Source organism: Echeneis naucrates, chromosome 2, assembly GCF_900963305.1.
Source record: "Echeneis naucrates chromosome 2, fEcheNa1.1, whole genome shotgun sequence".
Taxonomy (NCBI): Eukaryota; Metazoa; Chordata; class Actinopteri; order Carangiformes; family Echeneidae; genus Echeneis; species Echeneis naucrates.
In genome coordinates, this window is record NC_042512.1 from 6,876,163 (window position 1) to 6,900,169 (window position 24,007).

A 24,007-nucleotide genomic window follows, 5' to 3' on the forward strand; every position below is an offset into this window, starting at 1 on the left:
GTAGTTTACAGTTATAAATATAAATGGGGATAAAATCAGATTTTCATTTCATTTCAAAACTCTCGAGTGGTGAATGCAAAACTTCCTGAACTTGTTTTCAGAATTGCTCCTTTTCTTTCAGCTCACTTCTAAAATCAATTTTATTTTACATTTTCTTGCTGAAGATAAAGCAGAGAGGAGGCTTCATCAGACAATTTGCATGCATTCATATGTGTAGAGTGGACAAAAGGAGGTCGTTTCCATTTTCGAAGGACAGAGTGGCATTTTGACAGGACTCTCAGTGTTTCATTGGTTAGATTCAGGTTCCACCGAGACTTGAACTCGGATCGCTGGATTCAGAGTCCAGAGTGCTAACCATTACACCATGGAACCCTGCAGGCATGAGTATGTGTTCATGCAGATGAGAAAGGAATTTTAGTCTTTTAAAAGTGTGGGCGGTCAAAAGTCGACCAAAATACCAGTCTCTCCTGGAGGCGTGGGTTCAAATCCCACTTCTGACAGAAACCACTTTCATTTCACCTCTACTGCAGCAAGGTGTGTTTTTTGAGGACAAAGTTGTTTTGGTCTATTCTTGACCGCCCAAACTTTTAAAAGACCAAAATTCCTTTGACATGTCGAAATATTGCTACTCAGTCCTTCGAAAATATGTTCACACCAAATAACACACACCTGCCAAATGGGAGGCCTGGGTTCAATTCCCAACCGATGCAAAGGAACCAATTGCCAAAATCCAACATATGTAAAAATTGTCATGTTCACCTCACACACTAAAGGTCTCTGGATAGAAGCTGTTAGGAAACAACTTTATTCTCCTTGTTTATCCACAGAGGAAGTGAAGTCACACACCACGTGATGTTTCTCTTTCCTTTCCTCCCTACATTACCTCGTCTGTGCAAGTATTGTATGCTGCTTTTCGATTTGGGTTAGGGAAAACATGGAGAATGTCATTTATCACAGTATGATCAAAAAAGTGGCTCAGCTCTAACCAGCTGACGTTGAGGATAATTCTGACTGGATAGATAATTTTAGGTGGAATAGCAGGCTGCAACTTCGACTAAAGCAACCACCAACGAGGATGGGATTCGAACCCACGCGTGCAGAGCACAATGGATTAGCAGTCCATCGCCTTAACCACTCGGCCACCTCGTCATGTTTGATTGTTTCAAAGGCAGATATTTATTAATTCTAGCTGAAATAGCAGGCTGCAACAGGACAAGTTCTGCATGTCTCTGTCTCTTGATGGGCTAATTTTTCAACAAATTTTTCGGCTCATTTGCTAGCTTTAGTTGTCAGAATGGCTGAGCGGTCTAAGGCGCTGCGTTCAGGTTGCAGTCTCCCCTGGAGGCGTGGGTTCAAATCCCACTTCTGACAGAAAGTGCTTCTCTTTCACCTCTACTGCAGCAAGGTGTGTTTGTGATGTCACAAAGGTTCTAAAGAGATCAAAGACTCCTCCCACTTTTTTGTCATGACCTCCACCATAGAGTGCACTCTGTTAATGAAGCTCTAAAGACAATCATGGTCCTGCCAGATACCTTTGAATTCTGCAGACAGAAGCAACAACAAAACTGGAACTATTTGGACTGAACCTGGTTTGTCTGTATTACTTCCAAGGTAGGCTTGGAGGTCTACCAGGGCCAATTCTCTCCAGATGTCCCTAAACACACGCTTCCCCTCCAGGTTTGTCATCTCCAACGTGGGGCTCGAACCCACGACCCTGAGATTAAGAGTCTCATGCTCTACCGACTGAGCTAGATGATGATTATTTTGTTTGTGTGTAGCTGTTCTGTTCTTAATGTTGGATCTTTCTTGTCAATAAAGAACGCTTGAATAAAGATCAGAATGAAAAGTAAAATTTTTTCAATAATTTAAAAAACTTTATCAAGGGCTCGTTGGTCTAGGGGTATGAGTCTCGCTTTGGGTGCGAGAGGTCCCGGGTTCAAATCCCAGACGAGCCCTTCATATGACGTGTCCAATGATCTGCCCCCCTTCTGCTGTGGACATTTTACCTCCTTCACTTTCCAGCAAAACATTTCCAATATTATTTTTTAAACATTGATTCAATGTGGTCCTTAACCTGCAATATGCCCTTTAAGGTAACATTTGTGACTTTCTAACTACTTTCTAAACCCTCCACCCTCCATATCATTGATAAAACTTGCTGACTTTTTTTTTTTTTTTTTTTTTTTTTTATATTGTTCAAAATAAACTGAAATAAAATCAAATGGTGATGTGCGTCCATCTAAAATAATGGGAAATAGTGATGTGAAATGTGATGTGAAGAAATTAAATGGAAACAAAGTGGCGGGATTTAAACCCACACCTCCGAAGAGACTGGAACCTGCTAAAGAAACTTTGGTAAGAGTCATGATGGTCAGCCACGTATGTTGGGGGTATTTTCAGATCCAAAATACATCCCTGTACATCAGAGTGGTGCTGTGGCTTAGTTGGTCAAAGCGCCTGTCTAGTAAACAGGAGATCCTGGGTTCAGTGTCTCATTGATAAAGTTTAAGGTTGTTGAGTTAAATTCATATAAGTTTCATTAAAAGGACACAGCACTCTCTCTGACCAGTCACTGAACTGCACAGTCTTCATGTCTCCCAGCAGCTCCTTGTTGCTAAAGTCAGATGTTGTAGAAAGAAAGGACTTTTGGGTTTTCATCAGCTGTAGGTTACAACGATGAACATTATAGATATGACAGACAGAGTTCTCGATGTTTTACTGTTAATCAGTGATGCTGAAAATCTCATCCAGTGTGTACAAATAGCAGAGGATGGTTTCGATCCATCGACCTCTGAGTTATGGGCCCAGCACGCTTCCACTGCGCCACTCTGCTCGTTAGGGTCAGGTGGCAGTGTCCTCTGGAGTTTTGTGTAATTTTTAACCACCACATCCACTTTCTCTCTCTTCCACCTGCAGTCTATCTAATAACCACCAGGGGGCGGCTCCACTGGTTGGAAAATGAAGTCAGAGTGTGTTGAAGTCTATGGGGTTTCATACAGACAGAGAGGAGAGAGAGAAGAAATCAAGTTTTGAGAGGTTGCATGCGGCCAGTATGGGGCTTAAACCCACCAACTTGGTGTAAACTGAATATAACTGGCCAGTTACCAGGGTGATGGACAGGCCAACCACTGTCCATGACTTGTTCTTAGAATATGTTAAACAATGTGTGTGAATCTACTGTAACAGACCAACTGTAGCTGAATAGATAGAACGGTTTCATCCTCCTCCTGGTCTGTAGACCAGTTGGGCACCATTTGCATGAGATCTACAGGATGTCAAGTTAAAGTGTAGACACACAGTTAAACTGCAATGGCCGGGAATCGAACCCGGGTTAACTGCTTGGAAGGCAGCTATGCTCACCACTATACCACCATTGCGTGCGAAACGGTGAGCATCCACTCCGAATGGACGCGAAATGGTACCGTTTGTTTGCGCTGTAAAAATTCTTATTTGTGCTGCTACGGTTTTATCAATGTTAGACATTTTAATTTCTGGTGATGAAGTCACACAGCCCCCCATGTTCTCCAAATGGACCCAAAGTGCAGTTGTCACCAAATTTATCAAACAGTAATGTCAGATGTCAGTAATGTAAGATGTTCAATCTTAAATAATTACATAGCCTATCGTAGCTCAAAGCTTTTGATCCAGTGAGACATTTATAAGCAGTTAGTTCCATTAGGCCACTGGGACAGATGTTTAATATCTCCAAGAAGCGAGAATAGGTTAGGAAGGATACTAAATGTTGTAGTGTATGATCAATGCTCAGAAAACGTTTGACTACATTTTAAATGCCATAAATGTCCTGCTGTCAATGGCTCGTTGGTCTAGGGGTATGATTCTCGCTTCGGGTGCGAGAGGTCTGACTGGAACTTTTCCTGTTGCAGCCTGCTATTCCTGCTAGAATTATCCTAAATATCTGCCTTTAAGGACATCGTGAACTAGCAGACAATTGGTCACCTGCCAAGATAAAAATATATATAATCACGCTGTGCACGTGCAAATGAAGGTCATTATATGCATCATAATCATGGACCAGTAAAGATGGTGACAGATAGAACATCATGTTATGTCAGCACCACAAAAGTAGTACAAAGAAGTACCAAGATGTACAGAGGATCTGAAAATATTGCAAAGTAAGTGGCTGACCATCATGACTCCTACCAAAGTTTGTCTCCTGTGAAAAGCAGTCAATCAACAATATCCCTTCTCCTCAGCACAGCATGAGCCACAAAACTGCCAGACAGCAAACCTCACACAGCTCCATAGTGTAACGGTTAGCAGCCCTACTGACTGAAAGGCAACGCATGGGCTCGTCCGGGATTTGAACCCGGGACCTCTCGCACCCTAAGCGAGAATCATACCCCTAGACCAACGAGCCATGTGGTTTATAGAGGTCAGGACAAAAAAGTGGGAGGAGTCTTTCATCCCTTTGATGTCATTAGAACCTTTGTGACATCACAGAATCAGCATCTCCTTTGATGGTTACTGATGGAACATTTGTGGCGTTTTTTTTTTTTTGTCAGAAGTGGGATTTGAACCCACGCCTTTTAATTTTAAAATTTTTTTAATTTTTAATTTTTTTACTTTTAATTCAGGTTCCACCGAGATTTGAACTCTGATCGCTGGATTCAGAGTCCAGAGTGCTAACCATTACACCATAGAACCCTGCTGGCATGTGCTCATGCAGATGTGAATGGAATTTTAGTCCTTTAAAAGCGTGGGCAGTCAGAGGTCGACCAAAATACCTTTGTCCCAAAACCTTACAGCAGTAGAGGAAGAAAATCTGTCATTTCACACAGTGAAGGTTCCAATGTGAATAGATGGCAGGAGTCACGGTTGTTAGTCACATACAGGAGGGGATCATCTGCATAGCAGTGAAAATTTGTTCCAGTTTTGTTGTTGCTTCTGTCTGCAGAACTCAAAGGTATAAGCCATTAAAAAAAAATGAATAATGAATAAACAATTATCAAATAAAATGAACCGAATTCTATTGACTTTTAGGACATTTGATTTGGGTTGTTGTTGGTTCTTGTGAACTTTGTGATAATCCCTGCAGGTTAGATTTATGAAAGTTGCCATGTTTTTGATTTTGATGATGTTCCTTTTGGCAATGGTCTGTTCCCCTGAGGTTCGTCTGTGCTGTGCAGGGTGCCCCCGACGTGCGCTGACGTGCGTGCCTACTGCACCAGCGAGGTCTGGAACCCAGAGAAAGTAAAAGAGTGAGATGGAGGAGACCTGTCAGTGTTTCAGGATAAACATACCTCATACAGCCCTGACCACTGTTGTATCCAGGCAGAGCTGACTGATTCTGACAATGGGACATTAAACTGGCCTAATGGACAAGGCGTCTGACTTCGGATCACAAGACTGAGGATTTGAGTCCCTTCGTGGTTGGGCAGTTATGTATTACAGGTTAAACCATATTTAATGGTTCTGGTGAAACCAAAGTAGAGGAAAGGGGCAGTGCAGCTGCCATAACATCAACATGTAGTGGTTGTAATCAGCTTAAAAACTAAGCACGTCCCTGGGTGGGCTCGAACCACCATCCTTTCGGTTAACAGCCAAACGCGCTGACAGATTGCACCACAGAGACACATTGACTTCTCCATCTTCCACTCTGCAGTTCCAGCTAGAATTATCCTAAATGTTGATTGAGCCAACCACTGTCTGCTGTTCTGGAACTGGATACTCAGAGTTCAAATCCTGGACAAGCCCAGCTGTTGCCTTGCAGTCATCAGGGGAGCTAACTCTTATTATATGGAGCTGTGTGAGGTTGGCTGGTTGTGTTATTGGCAGTATCTTGTAAAGTGAAGCAACAGTAACTTTGTGGCTCATGCTGTGCTGAGGAGAGGGGAAATTAGTGATTGACTGCTTTTCACAGGAGACAAACTTTGTGAAAGCAGCCTGTGTTTAAATCCCAGCAGTTCCTTGTGGGTGAAGTCAAATGTTGTTGAAATAAACTACTTTTGGGTTTTTATCAGCTGTAGGTCACAATGATAAATATTAAAAGAAATAAACACTTGAAATATGTCACTGTGTGTAATGATGTCATAAAATATATTATTTTTACTTTCTGAATGGAATAAAATGAAATAAATCAAATTATATTATTTCAGTGTAATCACATGCACCTGAAATGTCTTTCTTTAGTCTGTCGTTTTTCCTGAACCACAGAGGCTCTGAGCTGCTGCAGCAGGTGAAAAGAAAAGCTGTTTCATGAAGCCTCCTCTCTGCTCAGGGGTGGATCACTGTTTTGGGTGGAGTGGAGTTACTGTTATATGTAGTCACTGTCCCACAAAATCAGAAGACAGAGGTTCCACCGAGACTTGAACTCAGATCACTGGATTCAAAGTCCAGAGTGCTAACCATTACACCATGGAACCACAGGGCTGTTAATTGATCGTTATCAAAGGCGCTGGCTCGAGGTTCCAGTGTCGAGGGCTGTCATTGATGGAGGCAAACCGTCTCCACTTCTTATATGGTGAATGTGTGCTTCTGTGTTTTTTTTTCTTTTGCAAGAAAATGTAAAATAAAATAAAATTTAAAAGTGAGCTGAAAGAAAAGGACCTGTTCTGTGTTAAGTGTGAATGATGACTTTTTGTGTGTGGGGGGGTGTTTGTTTTGAATTTATGATCTTTGTTGTCCATAAAGAAAGGCATTAACAAAGCCCCACCTGTCATGTCTCTATTCCCCACCAGTGGGGTGGAGCCCACACTTTAAGAACGGCGGCCCTATAAGCATCCAACAGCATCACTGAGTCAGGAGCAGCACAGTGACAACTGTACACATTACTGGAGAAAGTGATAAATGACATTCAGCCAGTGTGTTAGGATAGCAGAGGAGGGTTTCAATCCATCAACTTCTGTATTACGGGCCCAAAACACTTCTGCTGCTCAGAAATAGCTCAGTTGGGAGAGCGTTAGACTGAAGATCTAAAGGTCCCTCGTTCAATCCTGGGTTTCGGCATCTGAGGTGGTATATCTGAGGTTCTTGCTCAGGTTTTTTTGACCTACAAGGGTAGATGTGTCACGCTGACTGGTTGTGTGTCGAAAAGGCTGTCAACAACATCTTTCTGCCATTTTCTTGTGGCAGGTCAAACGATCCTTCTGCAGCTGGCGTTCAGGTCGCAGTCTCCCCTGGAGGCGTGGGTTCAAATCCCACTTCTGACAGAAACTGCTTTTCTTTCACATCTACCGCAGCAAGGTGTGTTTGGGGACAAAGGTATTTTGGTCGACTTTTGGCCGCCCACACTAAAATTCCTTTCACATCTGCATGAGACTCTCAGAACACAAGTCTGTGCTTCAGTTCGGGAAATGTTGATGACAAATTCACTCATTCAGCTGATCTGAAGAAATCTATCAAAACTGGTTTTAATACCATCCAGGACAACCGCAAAGAGAAGCACTTGTACAAAAGGAAGTCGTCTGTGTTTCATAATTGAAATGATCAGTATTGTATTCTAAGAAGATGTTGTTGTCTTTGTCAGTCAGCACTGCCCCAACAAGTAGCACTTACTGAATTCAACAGTCAAGTTAGTGCTCAGGTTAAGGTAACATTTGTGACTTTCAAACTACTTCCTTATCCCCCACCCCCCATATCACTGATAATACCTGCTGTCCTGGTGATTGAAGAAAGGAAGGAATGGCATTCCTACGCAGATTCCACAGAGATGGGATTCGAGTTTATATGCTGCAGCTCAGCTGGCTATGAGCAGAGTGGCGCAGCGGAAGCGTGCTGTGCCCATAACCCAGAGGTCGATGGATCGAAACCATCCTCTGCTAATGGTGTTTTAGCAACAGCTAGCTGTTCATTATCCAAAGTTTCTCGTACCGTAGGTGCTTCAACAAGATACCAACTTTCTTCCAAAAGCTCAATCAGCTGCTCCAGGTGAGGCTTGAACTCACAACCTCGGCATCACTCCGCAGGTTACTGTCATATAAGTCATATAAGTCTTATAAACAGGACATCCTGCATTCAAACCCCAGCAGTGCTTCACTCTCAGTGGAGTTCCTGCTCATCACTTCCTGTATTACAGCTTTTACTTGCAGTTTCTGGACAAGAGTTATTAGCACCACGCTCTAACAAGCTGAGCTAACCGGCCTGTGTGCATTTGAAGTGAACTTTTGCACTGCTTTTGCCATGGCAGATGATCTATGATGTCAGAAGGTCTGTGATGACAGATGATTAAAAAGACATGTTATACTGAATTGAACCCTTAATTCTTAATTCTGATTCATTTGACTTTGTCTGTTGTTTCTGCATCGTTGTTCAGTCAGACCGACAGCAGGCTGCCATCCACAGTTCATCACTTTTATTTTCTCAACATGTCTCAACATGTCTCTGTGGTGCAATCGGTCAGCGTGTTCGGCTGTTATCTGAAAGGATGGTGGTTCAAGCCCACCCGGGGATGTTCTTTGTTTAAACCCCTTTGCGGATAAGATCTCTGCCTGTCTTATGGAAGACTGGGATTTCAATTCCTGAATGTTAGAAACTCAGTGCTGCTTGCAGTATAAAACACAGCTGCTCTACATGAACAGTGATACATCAGTGGTCACCTCCTGTCTGTAAACTCATCACTCTGCTGGATGAGGCCGATGAAAAGAAAGACCGGGGAAAGACCCAAGACCCAAGAGCTCCTGTTTACAAGACAGGCACTTTGACCAGCTAAGCCACAGCACCACTCTGAAGTACATGTATATACAGAGGATCTGGTAATGGAAGTGTAATGTGTATACTGCAGCTGAGGTTGATGGTAAAGTGGTTTGTTTTAATGTAGGAGTGCAGCGTTTGGATGCTCCAATCAGTCCGAGAAGGGTTTCCACATGTATGGATTCCCCAAGAACCATGAGGGCTGGAAAACGTGGTGTGTGTGATTGTGTGTGTGTGTGTACAGATACAAATGCTAATAAAGATAAGTATATGTACCGCAAAGGGCCTCTGATATAATACAGAGATTGTCAATTGAGATTGAGGTAGTGATTTAATCATTTTACTCCTGGAGATACTTTCACTATATATTCATTTAGAGAACATGCGCTGGCTGCTGGGGAATTAGCTCAAATGGTAGAGCTCTTGCTTAGCATGTGAGAGGTAGTGGGATCGATGCCCACATTTAGCTCTTTGTTGGAGGGTGGACTTTGGAGGCTTTTGGTAAACAGAAGCAGGACTATTGTTGTGTATGGAGCTTTGACTGTTTCCTGAACACATCATAAACTTAAGCAGCTGCTCTCCTGCTCACATGTTCTTCACACCATCACAATATATCGATGGTGGGTTGGTGGACCGGTGGACACTTTCATATCAGTAAATCCAGCGTGTTTTAGAGGAGTTCAGAGTGTTTCAGAGTTTCTGACATGATACAGACAGACAGATCCAGTGTCCCAGAGAGAGAAGAGTCCCGACACTCCCTGATCTCACTGCGGGGTGGTCACGTGGTTCATGTCAGTCCGCTGAACTGTCATGTTCTTCTGTGGAACAGACAGCAGAGACTGAGACACTGCATGCTAAATATAAATAAAATCACATACTCAACTACTTGTTTGGCTGTTATTGCATCATTCCATATTTGCACATGTCAGTTTCACATTTGGAGTGGTAGGGTGACAACTGAAAGCTCTGTAGAAGTATTACTTAGATACGTTTTCAAGTTTTAGTGGGAAAGCAAACATCTCTCAAGGAGTTAACCTTGAGTCTGGAGCCTTAGACCACCGACCATCCTGACATGTTCGTCCAGCTGCCAGTCTCTGATGAGGAAACAGAAACCAATGTAGAGGAAAGGGGCAGTGCAACTGTGCTAACATTAGCATGTAGTGTGAGGATGAAGTAAACTGTAAATCTCACTTTGAGCAACGTAGAACATTGTTTATTATTTGAATATGACTGCACAGAGTTTTTGAATGATCAATAAGCTTCTCAGCTGTTCTGAATGGTGACAGTGGGGCAGCCTTTGTGTTTACATCTGAATCACATGTGATTTTGGAAATTCTTCAAAGCAGCTTCAAAGGAGGAGTTTCATTCTGTAAGTATTGTTACATCATCAGGCGATGTATCAAAGGCAGCAGCTCTTCAGACTCACAAGTGACACACAACTGTGAGGAGCACAAGTGTTGACCTCTTGCTCTCTACACATTCAAACCCCAGCAGTGCTGTGGTTCATACTTTACAGTATGTTTTCAGTCAGACCTGCTGATCTGCAGTGATGGGCTGTGTGTGTTTATGGGGGGTGTAGCTCAGTGGGAGAGCATTTGACTGCAGCTCAAGAGGTCCCTAGTTCAAATCTCACATCTCAAATCAAAAATCTCACACACTACAACATTTAGTGTGTGCACACTCCCTGATGGTCTAGTGGCTAGGATTCGGCGCTCTCACCGCCGCGGCCCGGGTTCGATTCCCGGTCAGGGAAAATAATTTTAACAGATATTGATAACGGTATCGGGGAAAAATTTCATATCGGTGCATCAGTAGTTTGAAGGTTTGAAGTCTTCTGTGTGACAGGCAGAGATACTGTCCACTATACAGTAACGAGGAGCAGGAAAGAGAAACATCATGTGTCAACAACGGTTAGTTGTTTTCATGGACCCAGATTTCCCACTGAGCTACCCATTTCCCCGAGAGCTACAGAGCACGTTGGAGAATCTCTGTAATCTGCACGGCATTAAAATATGGGAGAGCTGAGTGATGTTGTTAAGACTCATCTAAGAGGATCAGAGCAGTAACTGGTGCTAAGTTACCATTATCAAGGCCGATGATAGCTGATGATAGATACTCAACATTTTCCAGCCTGGATAGTTTCCTCCTCAACTGTTACCAAACTGTTACCTTAACAGGTGAAGGTTGATTCTGATGGAATGAACTGTTTCTACACAAGCTGCATGAATGTGACACAGAGCTCATGTTTAAAGTATTTTTCTTCAGTACTCTTATTGTGTATGGAGCTCTGACTGTTGACATAAGTGCAGGTGACCTAAATTCAGCAGCATCATCAATGTCCTCATCTCATCCAAAATGCTTCATCAGACAGATCGGTGTTGCAGGAGCTCAGAAGCTATCTGGTTAGCTAATGCTGCCAGACCATGCAGGGGATGTAGCTCAGTGGTAGAACGTGCACTTCCCATGTGTAAGTGTCTATCTACAACATCTTACACTATGAATGAGGCACTGCTGGGATTTGAACCCAGGATCTCCTGTTTACGAGACAGGTGCTTTGACCAGCTAAGCCACAGCACCACTCTGACATACATGTATATACAGAGGATCTGGTAATGGAAGTGTAATGTGTATACTGCAGCTGAGGTTGATGGTAAAGTGGTTTGTTTTAATGTAGGACTCTGCATCTACCTGAACCTGTTTGACTGCAGATGTGCATTTTCATTTGGACCCCAGGAAGAGTAGCTGCTGCCTCAGTGCTGTTTGTTCGAGTCAAGCTGAAATAATTAATTTAATTTCATCTGAATTATGCACCTGTCAGAAGCCTGAGTAGCTCAGTTGGTAGAGCATCAGACTTTTAATCTGAGGGTCCAGGGTTCAAGTCCCTGTTCAGGTGATACAGCTTCATCCAGACCATCAACCTGTCTATTAGACCCAGTACCAACCAGCCTTTTTAAAGAGATCTTTTATGTAATTGAGCCGTTCATTCTAGATTTGGTTAATCTGACTTTATTTCTGGGTTATGTACCTCAGGCACTTAAGACTGCGGTCATCAAACCCCAGCTTAAAAAGCCTAATCTTGATCCAGATGTTTTGGCAAACTATAGACCCATATCGAACCTTCCATTTATTTCTAAAATCATTGAGAAAGCTGTGGCAAAACAACTACACGAGCATCTGGATGGGAACAGTTTGTTTGAAGAGTTTCAGTCAGGATTTAGAGCCCATCATAGCACAGAAACAGCGCTGGTTAAAGTCTCCAATGACATTCTAATGGCCTCAGACAATGGATCAGCCTCCATACTTCTCCTTCTAGATCTTAGTGCCGCATTCGACACCATAGATCATAATATTTTACTACAGAGGCTGGAACATGAAATTGGAATTAAAGGAACTGCACTAAAGTGGTTCAAATCCTACTTATCAGATAGACATCAGTTTGTTCATGTAAACAACAGCTCCTCCTCATGTACTGTAGTCAGTCATGGAGTCCCGCAGGGTTCGGTACTTGGACCAATCCTCTTTACGCTTTATCTGCTTCCTCTAGGCAACATTATCAGGAAACACAGCATCAATTTCCACTGCTACGCAGACGATACTCAGCTGTACCTATCAATGAAGCCAAATGAAGTCAGTCAGATAGTCAGACTGCAGGCATGTCTTGAAGACATAAAAGTCTGGATGACTGGAAATTTTTTACTTCTCAACTCTGACAAAACAGAAGTTATTGTACTCGGTCCTAAGCACCTCAGAAAAATACTATCTAATCATCTCATCAGTTTGGACGGCATTACTTTGGCCTCCAGCTCCACTGTAAGAAACCTTGGAGTAATTTTTGACCAGGACATGTCCTTTGTCCCTCACATAAAACAAGTTAGTCGGGCAGCTTTCTTCCACCTGAGAAACATTAGGAAAATCAGAAACATCCTCTGTCAGGATGATGCAGAAAAACTAGTCCATGCATTTGTAACTTCTAGGCTGGACTACTGTAACTCATTACTATCTGCATGTCCAAACAAATCTCTAAAAGGCCTTCAGTTAATTCAGAACGCTGCTGCACGAATATTAACAGGAACTAGGAAAAGAGATCACATCTCTCCCGTGTTAGCTGCTCTTCATTGGCTGCCAGTAAAATACAGAGTAGAATTCAAAATCCTTCTTTTAACGTATAAAGCTCTTAATGGCCAAGCTCCATCGTATCTCAGAGAGCTCATAGTTCCTTACTGTCCTAGCAGGCCACTCCGCTCTCTAGATGGAGGTTTACTTGTGGTTCCTAGAGTCTCCAAGAGTAAATCTGGAGGCAGATCGTTCAGTTATCAGGCTCCTCTTCTATGGAACCAACTCCCAGCATCGGTCCGGGGGGCGGACTCTTTAGTAACTTTCAAGACCAGGCTTAAAACTTTCCTGTATGACAGAGCGTACAGTTAAAAAGTCCTCTACTCTTTAGGTATGCTGCTATAGGCCTAGGCTGCTGGGGGAAGGACTGAGCTTCTCTCTCTCTCTCTCTCTCTCTCTCTCGCTCTCTGTCTCTCCCTGTCACCCTCTCTCCCTCTTTCTCTCTAACTCCCTCCTTGCATGCGCTGATAAAAACCATCCTTCTTAAAAAAAAAAAACAAAAAAAAAAACAAAACAAAACAGTTTCACCCAGTTCTAAGCATTTATACTGCATTTACTAACCATGTTCTGCCAAAGTCTCTGTCTCTCCCAGTTCCTCTCCTCTCTCTCCCTGTCCTCATCCTGCAGGTGGTGACTCATCTCCATCCCATGTTCCTGCAACACCTGCTGCTCCCATATAGCATGAATTCTGTATTACAGCTCAACTCCATGAACTTCATGCAACAACATGTTCCTGCCTACACCCCCCCTCCAATGCCTGCCTGCCTGTCTCTCTCTCTCTCTCTCTCTCTCTCTCTCTCTCTCTCTCAACCCAACCGGTCGAGGCAGATGGCCGCCCCCCCGAGCCTGGTTCTGCTCGAGGTTTCTGCCTCTTAAAGGAAGTTTTTCCTTGCCACTGTTGCCAAGTGCTTGCTCATCGGGGGATCTGTTGGGTCTCTTTAAATAAATTTATAAAGAGTTTGGTCTAGACCTGCTCTATATGTAAAGTGCCTTGATGTAACTTTGTTATGATTTGGCGCTATACAAATAAATCTGATTTGATTTGATTTGATTTGATTTGACCTGTGGATCTCATTTCTGCCAGCCAGAGTCTGTTATGAAAGATAAAATCTGAAAACATTAATGGAATACATAGAAAACAGCATCACAGAGTGACAAATATTGTTAGAACTTTATAGCAAAGTGTGTCACAATAAGTAGAAAATATGTTGATAGACCGACAGCATAGGTCTCACTTTGAGCGATGATTTAGAAAATAATGCTCAATGCTCATTTTCACAAAACTACAATGGATCACAGTTTAGTTCTGATAAATTGAGTAACTTACAGGTTTAATCCATTTTCAGTTTATATTATTTTCATATCACAGCATATTTTAGGCATAATACAACAAATTGTCACATAATTTCTGATGGCAAATAAAAAAAACAAAAAACAAAAACACATGTTTCTATAAAGATGAATTAGCAGAACAAAAGTCAACATTTTTTATGCGTTTTATTGAAATTCTTTGACAAAACCTTTTTTTCTGGTATATATGTCACTGACTCAAACACAAATGAGTGAGGACAAAAAACAACAAAGCAAAAGTAAAAACAAATTACCAAACATGTTACAGTTTGCCTTTGGTCAACCAGCAAAGATCCTGCAGTCACCTGCTTCGGTCTTTCTCTTCTTAACATTTGTCACAACCAAACGGTTTCCCCTCTGTATGGACCTCCATGTGAAATTTCAGGTTTCGCCTTCGTTTAAATTTTTTGCCACAAATATCACAGCTGAAGGGTTTCTCTTCTGTGTGGACTACCATGTGTGCTTTAAGGATTTTCTGTCGTTTAAACCTTTTCCCACAAACATCACAGCTGAAGGGTTTCTCTTCTGTGTGGACTACCATGTGTGATTTAAGGGTGTTCTGTAGTTTAAACCTTTTCCCACAAACATCACAGCTGAAGGGTCTCTCTCCTGTGTGGACTACCATGTGTTCTTTAAGGATTTTCTGTCGTTTAAACCTTTTCCCACAAACATCACAGCTGAAGGGTTTCTCTTCTGTGTGGACTACCATGTGTTCTTTAAGGGCGTTCTGTCGTTTAAACCTTTTCCCACAAACATCACAGCTGAAGGGTTTCTCTTCTGTGTGGATTACCATGTGTGATTTAAGGGCGTTCTGTAGTTTAAACCTTTTCCCACAAACATCACAGCTGAAGGGTCTCTCTCCTGTGTGGACTACCATGTGTTCTTTAAGGATTTTCTGTCGTTTAAACCTTTTCCCACAAACATCACAGCTGAAGGGTCTCTCTCCTGTGTGGACTACCTTGTGACTCTTCAGATCCCACTTTTTTTTAAACGTTTTCCCACACTCATGGCAGCTGAATGGTTTTTCACTGCTGTCACATCTTCTAACATTTGCATCACCTTCATGTATTTTCACATCTGACTGGGCCACTCTGGTTTCATGATAATCTTCACTGATTTCAGTATCAGAGGAGTCTGAGGCCTCTTCCTCTGGATCTGGATCTGGTTGAAGAGGACTCTGTGGATCACAGCTCCTGGCCGGTTCATTCATCTCTTCATCCTCACTCTTCACCTGAAACGGCCTCACAGGGTTCCTGGTCTCCTCCAGTCCTGGTACCTGGTCCTCCTCCTGTTCCTGTTTAAGGACTGGACTCTCTGAATCCTCCGGATCCGGACTGGAGGTGAACTCAGTAGGAACCTCTTTTTTCACCATCAGCTGCTGAACATCTGGAGGAAACGATTCAATAATGAATCCTCTTTATTAGCTACAATATGAACACAGTAATTCCTCCAGCTGCTTCATTCTACATCTGCCAAATACAGTCCTCAGCCTTTCTCACTCATAAAAACAACTGACCCGTTTTGTGGATCAGGACTCGGGGCTGCAGCAGCTCCAGCTGGCTCCTCTGCCGGTCGATCTCCTGCCTGAAGCCCGAAGCCTCCTCCTCATATCCGGCTACCATTCTGTCCACGGCCGCTAAGATCTCCCGGGAGGCGGCGGCGAGTCTGTCGGTGACAAAACCCCACAGGACTTCTGCTGTGGACATTTTAGCTCCTTCACTTTCCAGCTGAGGGACAAAGACTGCCAGTCCTGTTTGTGTGGAGCGAATATACGGATATTACCAGTATGAGACACTTTATCAAAACATTTCCTATATTATTTTTTTAAACATTGATTCAATGTGGTCATTAACCTGTAATTTGCCCTTTAAGGTAACATTTGTGACTTTCTAACTACTTTCTTAACCCTCCACCCTCCATATCATTGATAAAACTTGCTGACTTGTGATTGACTTCTGAAATCACCAACATCACCCCAACAAATAGCACTTACTGCTCTCAGAACAGAAGTCTGTGCTTCATTTAGGGAAACGTTGGTGACAAATGCACTAATTCAGCTGATCTGACGAAATGTATTAATTTTTGTTCAAATTCCATCCAGGACAACCCCAAAGAGAAGCACATGTACAAAAGGAAATCTTCCGTCTTTTTATTTGAAATGATCATTGTTGCATTCTAAGAAGAAGTTGTTGTCTTTGTCAGTCAGCGCTGCTCCAACAAGTAGCACTTACTGAATTCAACAGTCAAGTCAGTGCTCAAGTTAAGGTAACATTTGTGACTTTCAGACTACTTTCTTTGCCCCCAATTGATTAATTGATAAAACTTGTTGTCCTGGTGATTGAAGAAAAGAATGAATTGCATTCCTCATCTTTTTTGTCCAATTTCCATCCAGGACAACCCCAAAGAGAAGCACTTATGCACAAAGACGTCATCAGTGTCTCTGATTGGAGTGATCCGAGTTAGATTTGAAGAAAACATGGCTCCAAGACTTACTGTTGTTTTTGTCAATTCACACTGAAAGTGGAAAAAGAGAGCAATTGAATTGATTAAGTCACATTAAGCTTTCATTTTTACCTCACTTAGGCTCTTCTCCTCAAGAGTCTTTGCATTAACTTCCCAGTCGTGTCCAACGGACTCCCTTTCAGGCTTTTACCTGAATTTATCTTCTACCTGAATGAAACCACTCCCACAGCTCCCTGTCTACTTTGTTTGGGCGGTTTCAATGGTCTTGGTAATGGTTTGTAATGAAGAACACATTTAGTCCATCAGGAACAGACAACGATCCTCTTAAATTCATGAGGACCATTAGCATATGATGAGAGGACTGTTAACTGCAGTGATTAGGGATCAGGGTTGTGTTGTTGTGGCTGATCTGTACAAATTTAAAATAGCAAATCATCATTTTTACTGAATTTCTGAGCAGGACAACCCCAAAGAAAAGCATTTATGTAGAAAGGAATAATTGTAGCTGTCTGAGTTAGAGCTTGCTGTTGTGTTTGTCAGTCAACAAATAGCTGAGCTGTGTAGTTGTGTTGTGCTACACACCAAACATGTCCAGAAAAGACAGACTGTTCTGTGTATTTCCCTGAAGAGTTGCACGACTGTGTTCACACCTTGATTCCTGCCATCACAGTTCACCTTTTATGTCTTACTTTTTTATCCTTCCCAAAATTTTATTTGATGGCACAGAGGGACCCGAGGCACTAATAAAAAAAGGAGGGGGGCCTGAAAGTGTGACTTGGTTCCCATCGTTCATATTAAAGAGCCATTCAAGAGACTCTCTGTGATCAGCTTAGGGTTAGCTGTCATGTTTCTAAAAGCATGTCTGAGGAAACAAAGCGTCAACAAGTGTTGAAAGCTTTTGATGGTGTAGTGGTGGTCAGTCATCATTGGTGGTTCATCTGTAGAATTCTCACCTGCCAGGCGGGAGGCCTGGGTTCAATTCCAGGCCAATGCAACATAAATCTTTACCAACATTCAAATGTTAGAAACTCGGTGCTTTCTGGAATGTAAAAGTCAGCTGCTCTCCATGAAAAGCAGCAGTCAGCTCTGCCTGGATACAACAGTGGTCAGGGCTGTATGATGTATGTTTATACTGAAACACTGACAGCTCTCCTCCATCTCCCTCTTTTACTTACTCTGGGTTCCAGGCCTCGTTGGTGCAGCAGGCAGCGTGTCAGTCTCATAATCTGAAGGTGGTGAGTTGGAGCCTCTCACCACTTCCAGTTCCACTTCCAGGCCATGGAAGCAACAATGAGAAGTCATTTCCACTGTGTGCTGTGCTGAAATAGCTCAGTTGGTAGAGTCCCTGGTTCAATCCTGGATTTTAGTACCTGTGGTTTATCCTTCAGAAGACTGTCTTTTTTAATTAATGAGAGATAAAAAGCTATTTCGGAAATGTCAAGGTGCCAAACAAACCAACATTTTCTACCAACATTTAATTGAGGAATCAGTTGAGGATGAGGACAGATGTGAATTAAAGCAAAACAAATTCATCAGTAAGGATCTTTTCTAAGAGGGCCCTCAGACAAAGAAGCTGGGTCACAGCACAGCACAGAGGATTTGAACCCACAGATCCAGAAGAGACTGCAGCACAGCCTGCTATGAGCAGAGTGGAGCAGTAGAAGTGTTTTGGGCCCGTAATACAGAGGTTGATGGATCAAAACCCTCCTCTGCTATCCTAACACAGTGGCTGAATGTCATTTATCACTTCCTCCAGTAATGTGTACAGTTGTCACTGTGCTCAGTGACTCAGTGATGCTGTTGGATGCTTATAGGGCCGCCGTTCTTAAAGTGTGGGCTCCACCCCACTGGTGGGGAATAGAGACATGACAGGTGGGGCTTTGTTAATGCCTTTCTATATGGACAACAAAGATCATAAATTCAAAACAAAACACCCCCACACACACAAAAAGTCATCATTAACACTTAAGAACAGGTCCTTTTCTTTCAGCTCACTTTTAAGTTTTATTTTATTTTACATTTTCTTGCAAAAGACTGAAGCACACATTCACCATATAAGAAGTGGAGACGGTTTGGCTCTATCAATGACATCCCTCGACACTGGAACCTCGAGCCAGCGCCTTTGATAAAGATCAACTAACAATCCTGGGGTTCCATGGTGTAATGGTTAGCACTCTGGACTTTGAATCCAGTGATCTGAGTTCAAGTCTCGGTGGAACCTCTGTCTTCTGATTTTGTGGGATAGTGACTACATATAACAGTAACTCCACTTCCCCCAAAACAGTGATCAAACCCTGAGCAGAGAAGAGGCTTCATGAAACAGTTTGTCTTTTCACCTGCTGCAGTAGCTCAGAGCCTCTGTGGTTCAGGAAAGGTCCAAAGAGGATGGAGCTCAGTGGTAGAGGACATGTCATATTGTGAATGAAGCTCACAGGACAGTCATGGTCACATACTCTTCTCTCCTCCAAACCTTTGAGGTTTCTCATAATGTCACATGGGTGTCATTCCTTCTGTGAAGGTGGTAGAGTGGCCGAGCTGTCCGACCTGCTGGATTAAGGTTCAGGTCTCTTCGGAGGCAAACAGTTTCAACTGCCAGCTTGTTATATCTGTAGTACCTAACATTATGAACAAGGCACTGCTGTGATTCAAACCCAGGATCTCCTGTTTAAGAGACAGTTGCTTTGACCAGCTAAGCCACAGAACCACTCTGATGTACATGTATATACAGAGGACCTGGTAATGGAAGTGTAATGTGTAAACTGCAGCTGAGGTTGATGGTAAAGTGGTTTGTTTTAATGTAGGACTCTGCATCTACCTGAACCTGTTTGACTGCAGATGTCTATTTTCATTTGGACCCCAGGAAGAGTAGCTGCTGCCTCAGTGAGAGCTAACAGGGATCCTAACAAGTGATAAACTATAAACAGACATTTCAAAATGTATTCTTTCATCAAATGTTCCTAAACTTCTATTAAAGGCAGCATTATTGCAGCAGTCAGCACAAAAATACAGGTTCTGAGGTTATTCTGAGATGGAGAAATAACATAGTTTGTTCGCAGTTCGCATGACACAACTGAACATCTTCTTTTCTCACCTATTTTGCTTCATCTGCTTTTTAGTGTCCAGGACACAGAGGAAGAGGACGTCTCCACATGCACACTTATTCTTGATGTTTTCACTTGCTGTTAAATTAAAAAAAATAAAATTTTAATTCATCCAAGTGTAATTAGTTGTTATGTAATATATATTATATATATATACATATATACATAAAACAACTTTGTCCCCAAACACACCTTACAGCAGTTGAGGTGAAAGAAAAGCAGTTTCTGTCAGAAGTGGGATTTGAATCCACACATCAAGGGGAGGTTTTTCACTCAGACAGCTGTTTGCCACTGTTGGTCGAGGGTGTTCCTCCTTCCTGTTTCTCCAGCATTCTGGGGTTGAGGGGCTCACAGTGGATGGAGTGGATGGAGCTGCATCCATCAGAGAATGTCTCTCCTGGCTTGCCAACCTGGGCCACCTGGTTTTCACCCAGGCGGCCCAGGTTCAACTCCCGGTATGGGAATTCTCTTGGATTACATGACACAAACCTGTGGAGGTGAAAAGGCTCCAGTGACGTAGAGCTCCTGGCACATCAGTAGACCTCCTTTTTGTTGATTGAAACCAGGTTGTTTCAATTTTCCAAGGATGGCGTGGCAATATTTCAACACGTCAAAGGAATTTTGGTCTTTTAAAAGTTTGGGCGGTCAAAAGTAGACCAAAACAACTTTGTCCACAAACACACCTTGCTGCAGTAGAGGTGAAAGAAAAGCAGTTTCTGTCAGAAGTGGGATTTGAACCCACGCCTCCAGGGGAGACTGCGACCTGAACGCAGCGCCTTAGACCGCTCGGCCATTCTGACAACTAAAGCTAACAAATGAGCCGAAAAATTTGTTGAAAAATTAGCCCATCAAGCGACAGAGACATGCAGAACTTGTCCTGTTGCAGCCTGCTATTCCAGCTAGAATTATCCTAAATATCTGCCTTTGAAGCCATCAAACATGACGAGGTGGCCGAGTGGTTAAGGCGATGGACTGCTAATCCATTGTGCTCTGCACGCGTGGGTTCGAATCCCATCCTCGTCGGTGGTTGCTTTAGTCTGTCTAAGTTGCAGCCTGCTATTCCAGTCAGAATTATCCTCAACGTCAGCTGGTTAGAGCGTGGATCATACTGTGATAAATGACATTCTCCATGTTTTCCCTAACCCAAATCTGTAAATATTAGTCAAAGGAGACAAGAAGAGGAGAGGTTGAACAGCTCCCTTCGATAGCTCAGTTGGTAGAGCGGAGGACTGTAGAGGCTTACAGCTGAAATCCTTAGGTCGCTGGTTCAACTCCGGCTCGAAGGAGGTCTTTATTTTCATCGGCCTCATCCAGCAGAGTGATGAGTCTGCCTACAGACAGGAGGTGACCACTGTTGTATCACTTTTCATGTAGAGCAGCTGTGTTTTATATTGCAAGCAGCACTGAGTTTCTAATATTCAGGAATTGAAATCCCAGTCTTCCACAAGACAGGCAGAGATCTTATCCGCAGCAAAGGGGTTTAAACAAAGAACATCCCTGGGTGGGCTTGAACCACCATCCTTTCAGATAACAGCCGAACACGCTGACCGATTGCACCACAGAGACATGTTGAGACATGTTGAGAAAATAAAAGTGATGAACTGTGGATGGCAGCCTGCTGTTGGTCTGACTGAACAACGATGCAGAAACAACAGACAAAGTCAAATGAATCAGAATTAAGAATTAAGGGTTCAATTCAGGATAAAATGTCTTTTTAATCATCTGAATTCACAGAACTTCTGACATCACAGATCATCTGACATCACAGATTGTCTGCCATGGCAAAAGCAGTGCAAAAGTTCACTGCAAATGCACTGCAAAACGCAGTAAAAAAAAAAAAAAAAAATCACTGTGAATGCACTGCAAATTGCAGTGAAAAACCAACACCACACTGCAAAATGCATCGAATATCCAACGTATTCGCACTGGAGATGGTTTTGTGGCATCAACGATGTCACCCTTGATACTGGAACCTCAACCCAGCACCTTTCTCTGTTTGCATGTGTTGTTGTTTCCATTGTTTCCATTTTCGAAGGACGGAGTAGCAATATTTCGACATGTCAAAGGAATTTTGGTCTTTTAAAAGTTTGGGCGGTCAAAACAACTTTGTCCCCAAACACACCTTACTGCAGTAGAGGTGAAATGAAAGTGGTCTCTGTCAGAGGTGGGATTTGAACCCACACCTCAAGGAGAGACTGCGACCTGAACGCTTAGACCGCTTGGCCATTCTGACTACAAAAGCTGCAACAATAGCCGAAAAATTTGTTGAAAAATTAGCCCATCAAGAGACAGAGACATGCCGAACTTTTCCTGTTGCAGCCTGCTATTCCAGCTAGAGTTATCCTAAATATCTGCCTTTAAGGCCATCGTGAATGATTTCTAAATATCTTTGAAACCTGTTGATGGTGAACGCAGACGTTGTTAAAGGGGCCTTTTCTCAAAGCTTAGCTTGCATGTCAGTACAGGGGAATTAGCTCAAATGGTAGATCGCTAGCTTAGCATGTGAGAGGTAGTGGGATCGATGCCCACATTCTCCACAAGACTTCAGCTCTTTGGAGATACAGCAACAAGTGAACTGAACACAGCAGGTCCCTGGGTGGGCTTTGGAGCTCATCTCATCTAAAAGGTTTCATCAGACAGATCACTGTTTTAGCTGTCGCAGGAGCTCAGAAGCTATCTGGTTAGCTAAAGCTGCCACACCATGCAGGGAATGTAGCTCAGTGGTAGAATGTGTGCTTTCCATGTATGAATCCTTTGATGCAATCCCCAGCATTGCTAAAGAGTCTTCTTTTTTCTGTTTTTCTCACACAGGTTCAAACACAAGCTCCTCCTTTGTTCCTCTGCTGTCACTCCTCAGTAAGGAAAGTGACACATGACGTCATCACACAACTGGCATAATTTATTCGGCAACATCTTAACTTTTACAGATGAATATTTTAATTTCTGTGTTTATATTCAACAATGTATTTGAATTAAAGTTGATATCTTTCTATAATGATCCATCATGGACTGCTGGACACTTTCATATCAGTAAATCCACCGTGTTTTAAAGAAGTACAGAGTGTTTCAGAGTTTCTGACATGATACAGACAGACAAAGAGAGAAGAGTCCCGACACTCCCTGATCTCACTGCGGGGTGGTCACGTGGTTCATGTCAGCCCGCTGAACTGTCATGTTCTTCTGTGGAACAGACAGCAGAGACTGAGACATTGCATGCTAAATATAAATAAAATCACTTACCCAAGTACTTGTTTGGCTTTTATTGCATCATTCCATATTCGTAAATGTCAGTTTTACATTTGGGGTGGTGGGGTGACAACTGAAAGCTCTGTATAAGAATTACTTAAATACGTTTTGGAGGGAAAGCATCACGTTTGTGTCAGCTGGGGAAATATTTTGATGATTCAAATGCTCTTTTTTGCGTAGATGGATTATTGGATTTCCTTGATTTTGCTTTAATTCCTATTGACTTACTCGTGGTCTGATACTGATGGAGAAAGCAGAGTAGCAACAGTCCATTCAGCATTTATTGTCCATCCCACTTTTTCTGATGAGGCAGGAACTGACCATACAACCATGATAATTTTAAGACTAAGCCATACAGAAAATGTGAATCGAATATATTAGAGCAACAAAAGATCACACTTGGATGAATTAAATTGTATTATTTTTTTTTTTTTTTAAACAGTGAGTGAAAACATCAAGAACAAATGTGCATGTGGAGACATCCTCTTCCTCTGTGTCCTGGACAGTAAAAAGCAGATGAAGCAAAACAGATGATGTTCAATTGTGTCATGGTTCATTGGTTACAACTAACACAACACAACTAACAACTTCTGACAGAAGCTGCTATGCACGTTTTCAGTGCATATTTGTATTTTCACTGCAGGCCCACCTGGTCTTAGACCCAGACCCAGACCCAGACCTCAATCCAAACCCAGGAGACAGAGGTTGAGTGAGTCAGTGAGGAAGAAGCTGCTCGTTCTCCTTCAACAGTTTGATCTGAGGAAAAGTCACTTCCTCTTTTCAGGAATCAACTTCTACCATCTGTCCACTAGATGGAGATAACTGAGCATCAACTGAGAACTGAGTTCTTCATCATCTGGAAACAGACAGCATTGTTTTCTTCAGCTGGAGCTCTTTGTTCAAATCTACATTGAGATTCAGAGCCAAACGTTTTTCCTTTCCTGAATTTACTTCATCATTTCAGTGACTCTGTGGATTCAGCTGACAAATGCAAAATACAACCAACATTTAAACGATGACAAAACTTTATTGATTCAGTCTGGTCAGCAGAATATAACCTGATGAAATCAGCAACATTAAACTGA

The 24,007-nt window shown here is 42.6% G+C and overlaps 17 non-coding genes across 17 annotated transcripts; 8 read left to right on the forward strand and 9 right to left on the reverse strand.

Annotated features, from left to right (window-relative positions):
- Positions 1–300: 300 nt before the first annotated feature.
- trnaq-cug (transfer RNA glutamine (anticodon CUG)) lies at positions 301–372 on the reverse strand. The gene has a single exon. It is a non-coding gene; the product is annotated as a tRNA-Gln (tRNA).
- Positions 373–1,067: 695 nt separating this feature from the next.
- trnas-gcu (transfer RNA serine (anticodon GCU)) lies at positions 1,068–1,149 on the reverse strand. The gene has a single exon. It is a non-coding gene; the product is annotated as a tRNA-Ser (tRNA).
- Positions 1,150–1,288: 139 nt separating this feature from the next.
- On the forward strand, positions 1,289–1,371 carry trnal-cag (transfer RNA leucine (anticodon CAG)). The gene has a single exon. It is a non-coding gene; the product is annotated as a tRNA-Leu (tRNA).
- Positions 1,372–1,685: 314 nt separating this feature from the next.
- trnak-cuu (transfer RNA lysine (anticodon CUU)) lies at positions 1,686–1,758 on the reverse strand. The gene has a single exon. It is a non-coding gene; the product is annotated as a tRNA-Lys (tRNA).
- Positions 1,759–1,883: 125 nt separating this feature from the next.
- Positions 1,884–1,955, forward strand: trnap-ugg (transfer RNA proline (anticodon UGG)). Its single transcript has one exon. It is a non-coding gene; the product is annotated as a tRNA-Pro (tRNA).
- A 1,350-nt stretch (positions 1,956–3,305) lies between these two features.
- On the reverse strand, positions 3,306–3,377 carry trnag-ucc (transfer RNA glycine (anticodon UCC)). The gene has a single exon. It is a non-coding gene; the product is annotated as a tRNA-Gly (tRNA).
- Positions 3,378–4,306: 929 nt separating this feature from the next.
- On the reverse strand, positions 4,307–4,378 carry trnap-agg (transfer RNA proline (anticodon AGG)). Its single transcript has one exon. It is a non-coding gene; the product is annotated as a tRNA-Pro (tRNA).
- A 215-nt stretch (positions 4,379–4,593) lies between these two features.
- trnaq-cug (transfer RNA glutamine (anticodon CUG)) lies at positions 4,594–4,665 on the reverse strand. Its single transcript has one exon. It is a non-coding gene; the product is annotated as a tRNA-Gln (tRNA).
- Positions 4,666–6,311: 1,646 nt separating this feature from the next.
- Positions 6,312–6,383, reverse strand: trnaq-uug (transfer RNA glutamine (anticodon UUG)). Its single transcript has one exon. It is a non-coding gene; the product is annotated as a tRNA-Gln (tRNA).
- A 510-nt stretch (positions 6,384–6,893) lies between these two features.
- Positions 6,894–6,966, forward strand: trnaf-gaa (transfer RNA phenylalanine (anticodon GAA)). Its single transcript has one exon. It is a non-coding gene; the product is annotated as a tRNA-Phe (tRNA).
- Positions 6,967–10,330: 3,364 nt separating this feature from the next.
- On the forward strand, positions 10,331–10,402 carry trnae-cuc (transfer RNA glutamic acid (anticodon CUC)). Its single transcript has one exon. It is a non-coding gene; the product is annotated as a tRNA-Glu (tRNA).
- Positions 10,403–11,152: 750 nt separating this feature from the next.
- On the reverse strand, positions 11,153–11,226 carry trnat-cgu (transfer RNA threonine (anticodon CGU)). Its single transcript has one exon. It is a non-coding gene; the product is annotated as a tRNA-Thr (tRNA).
- A 243-nt stretch (positions 11,227–11,469) lies between these two features.
- On the forward strand, positions 11,470–11,542 carry trnak-uuu (transfer RNA lysine (anticodon UUU)). Its single transcript has one exon. It is a non-coding gene; the product is annotated as a tRNA-Lys (tRNA).
- A 7,182-nt stretch (positions 11,543–18,724) lies between these two features.
- On the forward strand, positions 18,725–18,796 carry trnaq-uug (transfer RNA glutamine (anticodon UUG)). The gene has a single exon. It is a non-coding gene; the product is annotated as a tRNA-Gln (tRNA).
- A 1,597-nt stretch (positions 18,797–20,393) lies between these two features.
- Positions 20,394–20,476, reverse strand: trnal-cag (transfer RNA leucine (anticodon CAG)). Its single transcript has one exon. It is a non-coding gene; the product is annotated as a tRNA-Leu (tRNA).
- A 141-nt stretch (positions 20,477–20,617) lies between these two features.
- Positions 20,618–20,699, forward strand: trnas-gcu (transfer RNA serine (anticodon GCU)). The gene has a single exon. It is a non-coding gene; the product is annotated as a tRNA-Ser (tRNA).
- A 175-nt stretch (positions 20,700–20,874) lies between these two features.
- trnay-gua (transfer RNA tyrosine (anticodon GUA)) lies at positions 20,875–20,962 on the forward strand. Its single transcript is given in 2 exon segments — positions 20,875–20,911; positions 20,927–20,962. It is a non-coding gene; the product is annotated as a tRNA-Tyr (tRNA).
- Positions 20,963–24,007: the final 3,045 nt, after the last annotated feature.